Consider the following 17,240-nt stretch of genomic DNA (forward strand, 5'->3'; position numbering starts at 1 on the left):
CCGCCGCTTCGCGACGGGAGTTGCTCTGTCGGGAGGCTTGAGGCGGGGTGTCCCCGTGCGCTTCAATAACGTTTCCCGGAACGAAACTCATTTGTTTGGGATGGTAAGCTCGCTGGCGGCGGCGGGGGGGTGTCCCGGAGGCGTCAAAGGGGTGGGCCACCGCCCCGAGCGTTTCACACTGCTCGCGCGTGAGGCCACCACCCGCCGGGGCCGGTGTGCACGTAATGAATGGTCTCGCCGCGTCGCCGGTGACAAGCGGCTGTGGCGGCTGCTCCGAGTCCCGGAAGCACGCGCTTCGCGCTTTGAGTTCTCTGCCAAGCGATGCCTGCTCAGGTGTTTCGCCTTCCGAAACACTGGTCACTCCCGCTACAAAAGACACGTCGTCGTGTACTGGCTCCTCAGGTGGTTCCTCTCTCGCTGGAGGCCTTCCAGTTATGCTGAAGTATTTGCGGTTCTACGAGGGCGTGCTGGCAAAAGTTCCCGGACGGGTGGTGCGGCCCGTGCTCTTTGGCGCTCGTTTCTGGGCGCTTCCTTTGCGGCATAAGTGGTTTTAAATCACCGCTCGCTGCCGGGATGTCCGGTCTGCCGTGGAGATTGCCTGCGCCAGTGGTTGGTACGGTTTGGGTAGTTTGCCTAAACGGCCGTTTTGGTCGGGCTTGGTTTGAGAACACAGTACGGCTTGGGATGCAAAGAACGAACTGGGCCGCCCCGCCTCGCCTGTTCCTTGGCCCTTTAGTGGCGGAGATGGCAGAGCTAAATCCTTCGAAACGGAATGAACTGGTCAACGTTTGGATAACGCAGAGGAAACGGGCTCAGTGTGTGCATTCTCATGCGAGAACGGAGCCGGCCGTTGTGCGCGGCTAGCTGTGCGATGCTCGGCAGTTCCATGAGTTTGTGGAGCGGCAATCATTTAGCCAAAACTGCTTCAGGCTTGTTTCGACATTGTACTTACGCTGCTATTTTCTTGTTTTTGGTTCAGGTAAACTGGATGCCTATCCGAGCTGTGTGCCATGACTTTGGTAAGTTCCGCTATCACAGCTCAACTTCATGGCGTTTGGCTCTTGTTACGCACGTTTGCATTTTTTAGCTTGACGTTGAGAGGGAGCTTTGTCTTGATAGCTTTTGTTAAATACAAGGGAGAAGAGAAATCTTTCTTCCCGCCATCCACTGCACAACATTTGATTAGGTTTTGCATGAAAATAAATAAATAAATGAATAAATAAATAAATAAATAAATAAATAAATAAATAAATAAATTCTATTAAGATAAAACTATAGCTCAGCGGCTCCTATCTAAGTACATGGGAAAGGAGAAATCGTTTTTCTCGGCAACCACTGCACTAAATTTGATGATGTTCGTTGCATTTAAAAGGCAAAGTTAGTCTAGTGACTGTCAGTAGCGAATTTTCGATTTAGGCCGCTAATGTAGTAATAAAAGTTGTTAAAGATTGTAAATATTCAGAAAACGGTAATATAAAGTTTACAACTCTGTCACTCAGCAATGAAAAACGACACAACTGAAACTCGATTTAACAAAGTCGTGACCACGCTCGAATTATTTCGTTAAGTCGAGAAGTTCGTAAAATCGAGAAACGAATTTCTTGGTTCCTTCGAAATCTAACATTGTAACGGAGCGTCACCCAAAAGCTACCGCGGCGTTGTATTTGCCGCTAATCCAGCCATCTGTCGCACAAACCGTGAAATAACGAAAGCAACCAAAGTCGCCCCTACCGAGGCGGTGTTGAGTCGGCTGTTCCGTGCGTGGGCGCGGCGTGCAGCCTCGTCAAAATAAAGCTGGGGGTGTGACCGTGGCGCCTAGATGTTTTAACGCGATAGCTTTAGAGCGTACGCTTGAAGAAGAACCCGTCCGTGTCAGAATTAAAAAGAAATCACCGCTTTCTTTTACTAATTTATTTCAAGAAAAACTTCGTTGAATCGAGTTCGGCCAAATTTGTTTTTCCGCCTAGTCGTACGAACTTAATGAATATAGATAACTTTAGTGTTCATAAGAAACGCTTTGTCCTTAGTCGTAAGGAGAGACTGAATAAAGTAGTCTGTACAAGCAAGACAGCGTTGCAAGCGCCGCAATTAAGGCGAAACCGAAATCCGTCGCGCTTCGGTCATCTGGGCGGGGCCTCCCCTTTTTTCTAAAGTTGTATCCGACTATAGCGAATTTGATTTCAAGCCTTAGGGACCGCTGCGGGCTTATGCAACAATGGGTAACCGAACGGCATGCTTTCGCGTTTGAACTAAACGAACCTTTCTTTCATAGCAATGGATGGTTTCTCGCCGGGACTGCATAGTGTGTTAGAATTGCGCGAAATATCTAATTAACGGAGGTCGAATGAACAAGAGCCGCTTGTGTAAAAGTTAAAATGCATGAATACAGGAGACGTAGGAGTGACCGTTTGTGCATGTCGCTTACTACCGCTTGTGAAGCGATATCTTTGGCAGATGGGCGCAGGCCTTTACTATTGGTTTCTGCGCGAGGACACACTGTCAAATAGCGTGTTTCCACCGCGAAGGAGCCCCCGTCGTTCTGTGAGAGTACTCAAGCTACAAACTGCAGACTTGTGTGCGTCACCGTTTTGCTTCGGCAATAGCTGCTAGGGAGCAGTGTAAGCGTTCTTGGCGAGCCAACGAGGCCAGAAGACGCATTACCTTTGCGCGCGAATTTCAACTTATTATCAATAGTTGTATCGAACAAGTTTCAGCCAGGTTTCATCAGGCTCAAAAAGTAGGCAGATCCGTATTTCATGCGCGTCGCATGTTGTATGGGACGACCTTATATATACCACGTGTCTCTGCCACTGGGACAGTACTTCGAGTTCAGCAAGGAGCATGCGCACGGACAAGCAGTCGGATGACGTGGTTTACGGTATCGAGCGCGTTGGTCGTGGGGATGGGGTCTCCTTGTGTAGTACTGCAGTGGGGACATCTTGAAGACCGAAATACTGGGGTTTCTTGTTTGTGTGTTCTCGAAGAGGATTTGGAGAGCGCGAGCATGTATGCCAATGTGATGACATGAGCTCGCTGTTTCGAAGCCTACCAAGTGATATGCGGACTCTAAAACTGCCATAGGGACCGCTAAGGCAATCTTAGTGTGAGGATATGAGGATATCAGTGTGAGGATATGGGCACTTAGACGCCTTGATCTGTTTGCAGTGAATAATCTACACACATGTAGCTTGGTCTCCCGGGTCGCTGTAGCTTTTTCAGTTCACACGGCTACCATCGCTGCCGTGTTGGCGTGCCATGTTGGCAGTGTAAGCTATGCAAACCTTCGCGCGCTGTTTTTGATATCGCTTGCATCGTATCACGTGTATTCATCCGGAGGCAGAGGAACTCATATGCGAGCTCATATGCGAGCTCATATGCGAGCTCATATGCAAGCTCATATGCAAGCTCATCAATGATGATGAAAAGATAGCAGTAAGACATTATTATCATCACGGAAGTAGACAGTTTTCAAGGTTATCGGTTTGGTTGAACGGTTTATTTTATTTTTGGTCCTTTGTCATCAACCGCAGTGTGAAGTTGTATCGGGTTTGGAGCTGATCTCTCTATTCGGCCAAATCTCGCGGTCGGGAACACGCCGCCAGTGCTGCGATGCACAGGATTTCAATATTTAAGCTCACAGACCTACCTCGTAGCGCTTTCGACTCCCTGCTTGCTGAACGCCCCCCGGAAAAGCCCCGAAGCCAAAACGGAACCTTGGCCTTACATCCAGGAGCATCCCTCGCCTACGCGCGGCCGAAGTGTCCTTGGCGTGTCTCTTAGTCGCGGATATTAATCCGGCATCGTCGGTCATTCCGGACGTCTTCGGTCGGTGGAGCCATCCATCATGTCGCTGCCGATAAGAGCGTATCGCGCAGCGGACTGAGCGCTGACGTGACGGGCCTTTCTCGCTGTCATCAGCGCACGGCTGTAGCTGGGAACTCTAGGGCATGGTGGTGGCTGCGTAATAATCGGCAGCTTATGCACGCAGGCCTTTATACCTCTTCACCATAAGCGGCCGGGATGAGCCCGTCAGCGGACGAAGGCATTCACATGGCGCCACTGTCGCGAAGCCGACGTGCATAGCGCTCGCACCCAACTTCCGAGATCACAGTCGTCGCCAAACGCACAGAGAAAATGCTTTTGGTCAGGTCCGTGAAAAACTATTTCTTATAGTTAATTTATGTTCCTGAAGGGAGATAAGCTGACTTCTTTCTTTATCCTTGTACTTCAAAAGGCGTAATCTGAAGATCCGTTACAAACACGGCGCCATTGTGCAAAGTCGGTAGAACTATCTTTTGGGATGGGAGGGACGTATGTGTTTAAAGTAGGAATTGATAACGTCCTTGGGAAATGAATTTCAAAGCAAGCGCTCTGTCCGCCTTCTAAAAGCAGCTACTCAAGGGAATAATTAAACGCGCTTTCACCGACAGTCTGCGCACTATATGGCCATATGCATGCAGGCTGGTAATAGCTGAGTCATCATATGCTAGAGCAAGGACGTATACACAGGGTTAGGTTTTCGGTCATGACCTCGCATTGTGAAACAACTCGGTAAAAACTAAATTGGGTGAGAGAGACAGTCACAAAGCAAGGACCAGATCTGCGTAATTTTTCGCATGTAAGATTTTTTTTCAACTTTATTAGTGCGTCTCAAATCATGCACACCACGTCCTTATACTGAAAACTATGCACCATGCATGTCCGTATATATATATATATATATATATATATATATATATATATATATATATATATATATATATATATATATAGTTAGGATTGGGGTCTCAATCCCATCGCTCGTAATCAGTTGTCAAGATTGGAGTCGGGCATGAATTATATGGTAGCTGGCCCATGCCGTCGTCCAAGTTATCCACGCTGAAGACGTTGATGAAGGGATGGACTGCTTCTCATCGAGCACGAGGAATATGGGTTTATTTACATTATATACATGCAGTTCATCAGTCTAGCCTGACCAACGTTACTAGACTAGCTTCAGTTTTAAAACTCGGCGCCGTTGCGCGGAACCGCCACCCGCCCGCGCCTTCGTGGCGCTGCAGTCGCGCCCGGCTTCACTTCCTCACTAGCCGGCTACGCGGGCGGGCCGGACTAAGCGCGCGGTGCAGCGTTGGTGTATTCTGTGGTTCGTTGTTGACGGCGAATTTCAGCAAGCATGTCATCCTTGGAACTGTAGCCTTCGCCGAGTTTCTTAAGAATATCAGCTGACGATGCCGACGTGCTGCGTACCTGGCTGCATAGGCCGCTATCGGAACGATGTCAACAGTGTGGCGCACCACTTTTTCTGTGCTCCCAGCAATGCGATGCTTCGCTAGGCGTGAAAAAGAGCGATTCCTCGTGCCGACCGCGAACAGTTGTTGTTGTTGTAGCCTGTGATGCGTGTGGCTCCTATCCACGATGTGGCATTGGCCAAGAAATGGGTGGATTATTCGAAATTATTATGGAGCATAAATTTCCTAATAGCTATTGAAATAGCATTGAATAGCGCATAACTACCTGTTAAATAAAATCAGGAAGGTCATATTAAATGAGTAATAATTAATTTAATAGTAAAAACAAAAAGCAAGGAATTTAGCAGGGCATTCGTTTAGATTCCGTAAGGAATGTTCCGACAGCGAAGCATGCATCCCTGAGGCTGAATCCCAAAGTGGACGCTCCGAACGAAAGAAGACCGGGAACACTCTGCGAAATCAACGGCACGCGCTCGTGCCACTGCTCCCGCGGTCGTCGTCGTCTTCCACAGCTGGCTGCATGGCAGTTCATCTTTCCAGCGTAGAATTTCGCTTCACTTCTGTCGTCGCAATGGGGAGGCCGCGTTTACGGGGGTATGAGCCATTGCTTAAGGGAGTCTGAGCCACTCATGGTCTTACGTAACGGAAAGATTTATGTTGAAGAAATTTAATTTCAAAGAATCACAAGCGGCAAATCGCAGGCGATTGCTGCTAACCACGCCGCCGAGAAAACTCGAGACATCGAACGCAAGCGACAACTGCGGTCTGTGCGCATACCATCAGTGACGTCGTTCTCTCTCGCAGCCAATTGTGTGTGCAACCTCATAGCTGAGAAATACTTTAATGCACCCTCGGGATTAACCCAGTGCTAAACGCAGGGGCCGCACGTTTCAGCTTCGCTGATTAAGCATCTTGAAGGAATGAAAAATCCGGCTTCCTTTTTTTTGTGTGAGTGTGTGTGGCTTGTGTGCACAAAGACCGACCTCATTTTTCTTTTTGTAGCGCTTCTTTGGCGTGGTGACAAGCTTCGGTGGGGATGAAGATCATCCTAAAATCACGCACTTTGGCCAGATATTCAGGCTCCTGAGCCTAAACTGCGCGAAACGTTAAGACGACAGGAAGAAGCACACGACATTTAGAGACGCAGCTTCTGCGCTTCGCTGTATGCGTTTCTTCCTTTCGTGCAGTTTACCCTTCTTTCAGTATTAACGAACTGGTGCGATAAATCTTATTGCTGTAGGTGGATATCGCTTTCTCGTGGTCTCACTAATTCGGAGAAGGGGAACGCCAGCGAGCGTGAAACACGCACAAACGGCGGCCCGTCCGCACGAGCTCAAGGCTGTGACGAGGCGTCTGCAGTGGAGCCCGATGGAACAGCGTTGCCCTCTGGCGGCTGTCACAAAAGTGGCGACAGCGGCTGTATGCGCGCGGGCGGGGAGTTTTACAACTGAAGCTAGTCTAGTAACGTTGAGCCTGACTGCGAGAGAAAAGTACATCAGTCTAACATGACTGCTTGAGAAAGCCCACTGAGCAGCCGCACAACAACGGTTTATAAACACTCGGTCCTTCTTCGATCCCAAGGTGAGGGAAGACGTTCGACCAGGCACCATAGGCGCATTTTATTGCCCGAGCTGACCCCCGCAGCGCGCCCGCCGGCTGCCCATTGTCTTGCGTCTTGATCGGCGCGTGGGAAGGGGTCTCCGTAGACGTTCCCGCGGCAACTCCCCCGCTCATAGCAGATCAGGTCCGCGGTGGCGGGTTCATGCACAAAGCCTGTTTCGTCAAACTCGGCTCCAGCGACGGAGAGTCGAGGACGCGCATATTGTTGTCCACACAATCGACTTAGTGACGCCGTGGCTAGAGGTTTGCGCGGCGGCGCTCCAGGAAAAGTTGACGCCCGCTGTCGCAACTGGCAGGCAAAACTTGCACGTCATCGGGCCGTTCTTAACAATATATATATATATATGCATGCTGCCTTCTACGCGTATTAGCGATATTTAGTCAAAGCACTTGAAGTCCGAAGGGTGGATTAGAATGGCGGTTGCCGACGGAGCATTTCGAATCGAGGATTCCGCGCTTGAATTTCACCTGTCAGACGACGGTATATCATAAGAACTTTAGAGGACGTCACACGAACCAGAACAGGGGAGAGAAAATGGCGGGGAGGTCAACTGTTGAAGCAGGCTTTGACCTGTTTACTTCGTACAGCGAGAAGTGCTACTAGGAGAGAAAGGAAAGGGAGACGTACTATCGTGAAAAAATAATGAATTGCAAACAGTGAAACTGGAACACCTACGCAAAAAATTCAAACGCGTCGTTGACTCATCTCGCAAAAGGATGAAATTCATTCCACCCCTCAAAGAACGTTCTGGCTCTTGTCAGCTTTGAATCAAGCATATATACCTGTATTTCGTAGCTTAGTACATTCTATACCGATTCTCATGTTTTTAGTTTTTCTCCTTTGGGTTTTATTTGTCCGCTCCACTGCATGCGAAATTTACTTTTTTTAATGTTGTTCCCTCCCTCCCTCCCTCCCTCCCTCCCTCCCTCCCTCCCTCCCTCCCTCCCTCCCTCCCTCTGTCTCTCTCATTTCCCTCAGTTCAATGTCTGTATCCGCCACCCCATTGCAGGATAGCAAACCGGAAACTTGCCTCTGGCTAACCTCCTTGCCTCTTCTCTTTCTCTACTGTGGCTACTTGCGCTATCTATGCACTCGCAAATATATGCAAGAACGCAGGCAACGCAGAGCGGTAAAATACACCGTCCGCAATAAAACGTTCGGCTAGTTGTCGTTTACACTAGTCCTTTACACGCTGGCCCGATGCCTAATGTAACTGCTATGCATGGCTCGCTAGCGCGAATTTCTTTCTTGTTTCTTTCTCTTTTTTCGGTTTTAATGCATGGTTTGCGCGAGTTGCATGTTCTGCCTTTATACGTAGCGTGACAAAAACCCGAAGACACCTAAGCACTTCTTATGAAATGTCCGATTGAAGGCCGCTGAGCGGTCCTTCGAGTTATGAACTCCTCGCGGGCAAGCGAGCGCGTTGAAACGCTTGGCCAGGCTTGGTGCGTTTTGATTTGGCCATACAGAGGCGCAGTTAGAACGCAGGCGAAACCTTGCGCGGACAGGGAACGCACGGATAACACAGGCTACCGAGAGCGAGGGTGACGTGGCGTCGCGGCGATGCGCTCTGCCCTCACGCCAACGCCTGGTGCGCTATCGCGGCTGAAGGTGCGCCTTTTCGCCCGCTCTGCTTCTTCGAGGCGCGCTCGTGTCGCGGCGTTGCAGCCAATGGGAATGTAGGTGCCGTTTTTCGTTTGCACAGACGAAATGCACCGGCTTTTCCTCTCAATGGGCCATTTGAGGCTTTCGCATCAATAAGTGCTCACGACAAAATTGAGGTTATAAATCCATAGGCTCTGATTACGTTTTCCTTCCGTCTTTGTCGACATTCGGGTGGCATACATGTTTTATAGATATATGTTTATTTTGCGCCTGTTTTGGATTTATGAAATATAGTTGGAAGTCCAGGCGTAGAGCCATGGCCACACAGTATTGTGTAACAGGAGTGCTTTTGTTGCGCACTGAGCAATAGTTGACGTTCCAACTCCCTCAGCATATTCCTTTGAATGGCAGATGCCCGATCGAGAAGATACGCGGGAAACTCTCTCTCTCTCTCTCGCTACACTCCCACGTAAGTTGGCGGCTGCCTGAGATCCTGTATGCCAGGCCATCTAGTAGCCTATATACCTGATTAGGATATCGGCGGGCGAACTACACCTACTCTCAGTATGTTGTCGCATGCATTTCAAAGTCCCTGTACGACCGCCGCCACACAAACATACGTTATTCTCATGGCCCTCTAATATTACTATGTACTCCGTCTTGACGTAATTACGTGTCAGTGAAGCTCCTGTCTTGCTACAACGGTCCCAAACGCGTTTCTAATCATGCAGGTCTCACCAGTGAATTGTGAGAGTTGTATCGATGCCGGCCTGTAATTAATCGTCGTATACGACGGACATTGTTCAAGCTGTGTGTGACTTGAGCCGTATGTGCCTGCCCATGATGTTGCATAATAATTAACGAGCACTGTGTGTGTCCGCCTCCCCCTCCCCCTTGGATGGGGGGGTGGTTTCACGTTGCTGAAGACGACAAAGACAGGTGTTTCCTTAGGTGAGGAAGAAATGGAGAAGAGGTCGCGTAGTGTACGACGCCACTTTGATTTCTGTTTGTCTTTCCGTTTATAAATTCTCTTTGCGAGTCGCAGCGGCAGAAGGCAAACGATTTCCTCAAGAGCGTACACACCTTGTCACCGCTCCGTCACGAAGGGCTTTATAACGAGATCCGACACGCTCTTGCGGTAACTCCAACTACTTGGAACAGCACCAATGTGTCATTCTGCAAAGGGCACCTGTCGTCAAACGGGCTGCTCGTTTCCAAGGCTATTTCTGCGGGGGCCTATAAGGGGCGGGGTCGCACATAAACATGCGCTCAAGCACTCGCCAGACACGCAAAGCTTTCGAGCGAAACAAAGCGCCGTGCAGCAGATGGCGCAACAAGAACGGCACCGGCGCTTTCGGCGGCGTCCCGAAGAGACACGAATGATTGCCGGCCGCCACGCCGAGCGGCGACAACACGGGGGCCGGTTCCGCGACGGCTCTGGCGTCTGTGCCGTCGGGCGCGCTGGAGGCGTCGGCAGCCAGAATAGCGCCGCATCGCCGGCCGCCCCGCAGAGAGCGCGACTAGCGAGTCGAAACGCCGACAAATGGGCTCCGACCCCTTCTCTCGCCGCCGCACCGCCGCTTTCGGCGCCAAGAGCACCCGCCGCTGTACGGTGCCCGCTTACGGCGGCGCCATCCACAAAGACAGCGCCAGCTATAGCCGCGCGTCTACAGATTCCCCTCCTCCGCAAGTCGTTTGTTCTTTTTCAGGTCCCGCTTCCTCAATGGAGAGACGCGCTCAACCGCACCCAGGTGATATTGCGGAAGACATGACACGCGAATTACATGAACTGCACGTCGTCCGTTGTGTGCGTTAGTCGCGAGCGGACCACCGTTGTTCCCTCGGTCGGCGCCGGCTGTGAGTAGCCAGAGAAAGACCGACGCGAAGCGGGAGCAGAGCTGTAGCAGCCCCGCCAAAACAAAACAATCGATGACGCAGAACGCGCGGTTCGCGCACGAGAACGTTCGAGAGATACGTTAAACAAGGTGACGAGGCATGTATTACAAGCGAGAGAGAGGGGGAGAGAGAAAGCCGCCTTTACAGATGTATGCCAATCTGAACAACTGATATTTCAAATACAGCAGAGCTGTATTAGTGATTTCTCGCACTTTTCGACGGATGTACAAGTGCTCCGCTTGCCTGCTGTTCTCTGTGATGACTCGTCACCTACGACGCCTGCGCCTTCTTACTGACGCCCTGGTCACACGGCGGCTTCGTGGCTTGCACGCACGCTGCGCTGTTAGACCACGTCGTCAGTTTTCGTCCTCGGCCGTGCAGTCTCCTAGCCGAACTCCAACATAGAGTCGGGAAAACACGACGTGCTAGAAAAAATAAAACAAAAACAAAAGCGCATGCAGTGTCCTAAACTCGACGTCTATCACGTGTTTCCGGCTCCCGAAATCGATTCCGCCGCATTTAACCAGCAAAAGCGTAGCCTTTAAGGTCCGCATATTTGGTGCAGAGGGCACCACTTTACGGGGCGTGCATTTGGACAGCACTTATTACGCATTACTGGAGAAAAAAAATATGAAGCGAAAAAGGAAGTGCAATAAAGTTGCCAATTCGAGTGAGGTATGCGGAAGGTAACCTTTATTTCATAGTCATTCATAATTACGTTTCAAAGCAAAAATTTGGGACTCGGACGCAGGTAGCGTGGCGGGCTGTTCATTGATTGACATTTGATACCGAGCATGCCGCCACAGCTTCGTAGTAAAATGACTGAAAAGAACCTTAACGTACACTTACGAACTCGGTGGCGCACAATGCCAAAGAATGTACAGGTGAGCTGTCGCTTGCGCAGCAAGCAACCCTCAGCCTGCCTAAGTTCTTTTGACGAGCCTTGCATCTGGGCGGCTGCAGGAAAGTATCGCCGAGGCGAAACAACGGTTTTGAAAGGCGCGGAGCATACGCGCACCCCCTTATTTCTCGCCTCTGCGAGCGCTCGTGCGAATGCGCAGGCGAGCGTTCGAAAAGTATCCGTGACAGGCGGGCTTCACGCTCCTCCTTTCCTCTCGCTCATCCTCCACGCACACCGACTCACGCTGGACGAGATGTGCGTGCCCCAATATCGAGGGAGAAAGGGCAACAGTGAGTGCGCACGCATCGATAGCCCTGTGCGCGGCTCCTTGACTCTTTATACTTGTCTCATTCGTGAACCTAAACCCCATGTTAAGGTACGCTTGTCTTACAAATCGCCGTGTCTGGATGCACGAGCGTTCGATCCACGCTTCGCCCTGTGATGCCCGTCTCATTACTCTGAACACCACGCGGGAAGACGCAACCTGAAGGGGACGCGGCCTGTTCGCGAGAAACGTTAATTGCATTTGTGCACACACTTCCATGCCTTTGTGTCACCGCTGTGTCATCAGTAGTTTTCAATTAACACTCGTTATTCTCGTCTAAGAGGCGTACTACAAAAGTTATTAGTCAAGATTCGTTCTCTCTGAAGCATTCATGGATTGCGGGGAAGGGCTCTGGAAGCCCTCTCCTAAGCTCAGGAAGCTCAGCGCTGAGACGAAGCACAATGAAAAGAGTGACACACACACACCCACATCGCGCTCTGAGTGATCTTTTCTAGGCGCTGGGATTCCAGAATCTGAACTATACTGCACTAACTGGCCCAATCTCTACCTTATTTTTTTTAACCCTTTCTGTCATTTCGCCCTTTCGATACCCTCTTAAATTTTGTCCGGTTAGCATCGCCTATACTGACGGAGTCACTCAAGTAGGGTTTCTAGAGTCTGGGACGACAATGCTGCGCGCGAAACCAGGCTTGTCCTTACCGCCCCCTGAGGCGCACGGAAATCTTCAGGCTCGCGAAGTACATGTCCGGGGCGATGGCGGCGCCGCCGACGAGCGGGCCTAATTCGGGCACGTGGTTTAAGAGGCCGGCTGCCAAAAGCTTGCCCTGTTCGCGCCGAGAACAGGGCAAGTCCATTGTTTCTCTGTACCAGCGCACTTCCCGCGCGAAATAATATACACATACTCGCGCTGTTCTTTCTACTGCAGCGCCGGGCACATCGGCTCGACCCCGTGCGCCCGGTTTCTCTCACGCGGACGCTTCGCGGGAAGTGCTGGAAGATTGACCCCGCTGCGCAGCGCCGCAACACGCGAGACAGCTGCGACCGCATGGAGAGGGCGTGTGTGTGGGACAGCGCGCGCTGGCGCGCGTGTGCAAGGCAGCTGGCGCACTCGCGCGCGTCGTTCAGCTTGCCGTGTGTATACTTCCATGAGGAGCTGCAGGGGCTAACCCTTACCAGAGAGGAACAGGGGAAACTTACTTCGCGGAAAACGGTTAGTAGGGCGTAATTATACTATGTGAGTGATTATAATTACCTCCTGCGTTCTGTGAATGCATGGCTAAGAACACCACTGACCTATACCAAAAGCCGTAGAAGTGGTATGACTGTGTGGTTACTAATTTCTAATTTTCACGTTGTCGTCTTTTGCAAGGTCACCACATCAGCCTCAAAGGACGCGAGTGGCGGGTATCGACGATATGCTCGCCACCACATTTAGGGGCCGTCGATTGCTGCGAAGAAGTGTTGCCGTCTTAGCCCAAAATTTATGCAGCCGGTTTGTACAGCCGAACTGAACAGATATACAGAAGAAGGAAAATGCCAGTCAGGAAAACGCAGAGGGGCGAACCCGCCTAGTCGTACGAACTTAATGAATACAGCTAACTTTAGTGTTCATAAGAAACGCTTTGTCCTTAGTCTTAAGGAGAGGCAGAATAAAGGAGTCTGTACAAGCAAGACAGCGTTGCAAGCGCCGCAATTAAGGCGAAACCGAAATCCAAAGCTTGGCAGAAGCGTGTGCGGGTCGCAAGATGTCTCATTGCATCGCTCTTCATTTGGCAGACGGAAGATCCATCTGAAGAATCGGTTGGGGAGATTCCCGGAAGCCCCTTGAGTTCATGGCCTCGGGGCTTCACTGCGCCAATGGCAAGGGAAGAAAGTCAACGGGGCCCAACAGTACAGGGCCGCGTTACCTTACGGGCGATTGCCCGATTAATGGGGCTGTTCACTTGGCACAAAACGCGCTGGCGACTTGCCCATCTCGTACGTGCTCACTGATGGGGGGGCTTCGTGTAAATCGCGCAGTGAATGGAGCCTTTGTGTCTCCGCTTCGTTCGTATATCTGTGTCTCTTAAAATCTTCTGTTTGCGCAGCACCTGCGCCTTGTTAAGGTACGCGCGCGCACAACGTCAGTTTTATTTTTCCTTGTGTGCGCAGAGACAACGTGGATTCGCGGTACGAGTTTATCAGTACAGCTACTGCTCATTATGGGACTGTGAAGTTTGTTGAGCTATTCGAAAGTATCAAAGTATACCAGAGAACTCGTGAAGTAGTGGGTAGTGGGGGTGGTCAAGAGATGTTTACGGGGGTGGGACGTGCGGCGCTATAAAAGCGCTGTCGAAATGTCTGTTGACGGTTCACCTGCAAGCAGTATGAGAGGGAATCTTTCTCTGAGCAGCAATTACTCGTGACCTGTTATTCCTGGCGTGTCGGTATGTGCTAAGTACCTTCTTCGCTGAACATTCTATGCACGGTGTTTTCCATGTTGTTTTGTCCTGTTAACCTGTCTTCTCAGACGGGGACATGTGCAAAGCTTTCATATGGCCTAAATAATGTTAACAACTACCGCATTGGTCGCGAATAATGTATTAGGCCTTTCTTACGCCGAGAGCTACTTGATACGTGAACACCAAACAAAGGTGAATAAGAAGTAAACCGTTGGAAGTTACGCGTGTACTCGGACGGTGAAGGAAAGCGAACTGGCATGTTTGTTTTGGTTGATTATGAGTGGTGTCGTACAGCGTTATTTATTTTGCAGTTTGAATATTCCAGTCATTGCGCTCACAAGCTGCCAAAACCGGAAGCTTCTCGTTGGGCGCACGAAGGAAAAACCACATTTTCGCGCAGTTTTGATCCGTATACAGCCAAGTGTCGTTGTTACACGCATATGTCGATGAGAGCGGTTCAGTTTAGGTCCGCCTTCTCGTTGACAGGGCACGTGCAGGGATACGAAATGATAACAGGGAGGGAGCGCGCTGATATATGCTGCTCTCAACGTGCTCGCTGTCCCTGCTGCGGGCATGCACACGTGGTCGCCGACGTCGTGAGACGTTTGCGCCAGTTACTGTTCTAGACGCTTTCAATCTCTCTTGCAGAGTCACTTTCGCACGAAGAGTCCAATCGCCGTATGCGAGAACGGTGCTGAATGGCGCATTGCGGTTTCGCAGTTTCTGTCCCCCCATCTCGCCCCTTTCTGCATCTCCTCGCAAATAACCCACACGGCGAATTTGTTCTGGCGCTAATCGGAGGCTGTCACGCGATCACCTTCGCCCGCTTGTAGTGCGCGGGCGCCCTTCGGTCTCCGTCACCGTCTCGGCTGTGCCCGTCGTTTGTCTTGTCAACACGCGGCGCCTCCTCCCTGCTAAGCTGCCGCAGAGCTTATAGGACGTCGATTCGGCGGCCTCTCATCGCTGCAGCCTGCAGCCACGTCTGTGTGGCGTGGGAGGACAGCAGTCGTCGCCTTTCGCTGCCCCTGTCTTCTCGAACGCGTCGGCCCAAAAGGAAGAGCTGTTCGCTGCCTCTCTCTTCGATAAGTGTTGGCACGACCCCCATTCCTCTTTAGCACGCGGCGCGTTCATAGCGCGGCGTTCTTTACAAGCTGGCCGTACTGGATGGCGGTTTCTCTCTGTCGGCGGTGGTTTCGCGTCTCGCGAGGTTTCTCGGCTTGCGTGTCGACGAGGGCGAAATGAATTCGGCGCGAACCGTTCGTTCGAGATTGCACGAGCGCGCGATTTTGCCATTTGTACAACCTGCTTCTATTCGCTTGTACTCGTTCGCGGGGATCGATCGTGCTGGTTCAATTTATAAGTCGCGAAGCTCGCGTCTTTTCTGTGTTTTTATTCTTAAATAGAGAAGTATGTGGGTGTGCGGGCAGAGAGGCCGCTGAGAAAGCCCTCGTTCACATCTGTTATTCGAGTCTCCGTTTCGCTGAAAGTGCTCGCGTACCTCTTGGCAGGTCCGCGAGAAGCTCGCGGAGATGCGGGCGTCGATGGGAAGTACATATATCGATGTCGCCTTTGGCCTACATTGGGCCGGGATTGATCTTCTTGGTCGCGCGCTTGCACGGGATCAGTGCCCTCTTGAGCCGGCTTCGATTAGCTCGTTGGAAGTCTCACTGATCGATAATGCACTCGACGGGACCTTACTCGCTCGATCAGCCGCGGACGGTACAGCGCCGGTGATAAGACTTCGGGGTCACTTGAACGCACACGGCGGGAGAGTGCTCTGTTCATTCACTGCACAGTAGTGCGCGCCCCTCGCCCAGTGTATACAGAACCGCTGCGACATGTCCAAGTGTGTGGCAACGCGTGCTTTGGCGTGGGTTACCTTGCACATATACTCGTCGCGCTGTGGTTTTACTGCATCTTCTGAAAAGAAGAAAGCAACCCTGCAAACTTGAGTTCACTGTCAAGCTTGTAGGCCTGAATGGCACTTGCGCGTTGCACTGTGCGCTAGAATCCGCGCTATAGCACGCGCGCATTGGCGGAAAGGGTTTCCTGCATCATTTAGAATCTTTGTATCCCCCAGAACTCTTGCTGCAGGTTACCGAAAGTGCGTGAATGGCGTTTACTGGCCTTTAGAGCGTTAGTTATTAGGCCCTCGCATTGAAGACTTCGAGCGAGCGGAGCCATTTGCGAGCTCTCTCTCTCGGGTGAGCAGTGCACATATGCGCGCGCGTTCACTCAAGTCTAAATCGCTCCAAATCTCGGTCGTCGTCTTCAAGCCTGCCGCGGCTCACTTCGTTCATTTTCTTGACTGGCGCTGCTGTGTGACGCGTCGTCGACGGCGCCGTGATGAATGGGTTCGTTGTCCCACATCTGCCTGCAGCCTGCTTCGTGTCGCGCGCCCGCGCAGTGGGTGCGCGCGGGCTTTATGGAGCAGCGACCCATTCTCTCGTGGACCGTGACTCTCGCTGGCTCTGTGTGCGCGGCCCGTATTACGAAACGAGAAAGGCGTTTACGCTACACCTTCTCTTAACGCCAACGGCCGGCTACTGTCTCGGCAGGTGGAGTCCGAGCGTGCGTGCTTATGTGTCGTTTAGAGCACCGTGCGTGCATGAGCAGAGCTGCGTAGGTGGCGCACTTCTACGCAGAAGCTTGATGTATGTCACTCTGGCCGCCAGTTGCACAATAATTCCGTGCACATTGCACTTGGATGTGCGGCAAGACGCGTCTCTCAGGCCGCCTGGTTTGATGCCGTGCAGTTTGCGGCCTTACTGTTCGAAAGTCTGAGGCGTAAGGCGGCCGCTCTTAAGATGACATAAGAGAATCGGGCTTCTTGAGGTATGAGAACGCGGAGGAGCAAACGACCGCAGAGTCTTGATTGTCGCGTAGCGCGTTGGTTTATTTCTCCTTCTTATTAACGCGAAACTTTCCTCTCAAACGTTCCCAGACTTTGCTTACCGTGGCTGCTGCCGCCGCTGCTGTCTTGCCATATATCAGCGTATGCCTCACGTCGTGCGGCACGTGCGAAACTGCGTTCGCGCGAGAGTGCGTACGCGTGAGCTGCGGTTCCCGTTATAGACCACGGTCGCTGGAATGAAACGGGGGAAAAAAATAATAGTCAGCCTTACCACTGTCTTTCTGCGTCGTACTTATCTCTGCGCACACTTGTACTCATCAGTCTTTCCTCGTGACATCACTGTGTCAGTCGACGACCCGCGGTGTACATTCTCATGAACTGCTGTTT

The 17,240-nt window shown here is 51.4% G+C and overlaps 2 protein-coding genes across 4 annotated transcripts in view; both read left to right on the top strand.

Annotated features, from left to right (window-relative positions):
- The window catches only part of LOC135903923 (RWD domain-containing protein 2A), a 481,045-nt gene that overhangs the window by 130,873 nt on the left and 332,932 nt on the right, over nucleotides 1–17,240 (top strand). The window lies entirely within an intron of this gene.
- cv-c (crossveinless c) overlaps nucleotides 1–17,240 on the top strand; it is a 448,361-nt gene that overhangs the window by 89,352 nt on the left and 341,769 nt on the right. The window contains exon 2 of one of the 3 annotated variants that reach the window (XM_065434288.2): nucleotides 980–1,019. The exons of 1 other annotated variant lie outside the window; for it this stretch is intronic. The gene's annotated coding sequence lies outside the window, so the exon portion shown is untranslated. Of the gene's footprint in view, nucleotides 1–979; nucleotides 1,020–13,847; nucleotides 13,985–17,240 lie in introns of those variants that run through there. One more of the 3 variants, XM_065434292.2, reaches the window with a different exon arrangement.

The sequence above is a fragment of the Dermacentor albipictus genome, chromosome 3 (assembly GCF_038994185.2).
Source record: "Dermacentor albipictus isolate Rhodes 1998 colony chromosome 3, USDA_Dalb.pri_finalv2, whole genome shotgun sequence".
Taxonomy (NCBI): Eukaryota; Metazoa; Arthropoda; class Arachnida; order Ixodida; family Ixodidae; genus Dermacentor; species Dermacentor albipictus.